The 309-nt window shown below is 25.6% G+C and overlaps 1 protein-coding gene across 1 annotated transcript in view; it reads left to right on the top strand.

Annotated features, from left to right (window-relative positions):
• Positions 1-309, top strand: part of xpr1a (xenotropic and polytropic retrovirus receptor 1a) — a 32287-nt gene that overhangs the window by 2725 nt on the left and 29253 nt on the right. The window lies entirely within an intron of this gene.

The raw sequence follows: 309 nt of genomic DNA, 5'->3' as shown, positions 1-309 counted from the left end.
TCATTACCGATTAATCTGATGATTTTGTTTATTTTTTATTAATAGATTCAGAAAATAACCGAAAATAGAGAAAAATGCAGTACCAATATCTTCTGATAGCTTGAATCAGTTCAAAGCCTGCAAGTATTTCATTTACAATTATATTAAACAGAAAAAAAAACAGTAAATCCACATAATGTAGAAGCTAGAACCAGCCATTGTTTGGCATTTTTTGCTGGATAAAAATTACATTTTAATGTCAAAATATTTGTTTATATTTTGATCAACTAACTGACAAATTGTTACAAAACTAAAAATTATTTCACAACA

Source organism: Morone saxatilis, unplaced genomic scaffold (assembly GCF_004916995.1).
Source record: "Morone saxatilis isolate NCDOM2014 unplaced genomic scaffold, NCSU_SB_2.0 Contig12, whole genome shotgun sequence".
Classification (NCBI taxonomy): Eukaryota; Metazoa; Chordata; class Actinopteri; family Moronidae; genus Morone; species Morone saxatilis.
This window is presented reverse-complemented; position numbering and strand designations above follow the sequence as displayed.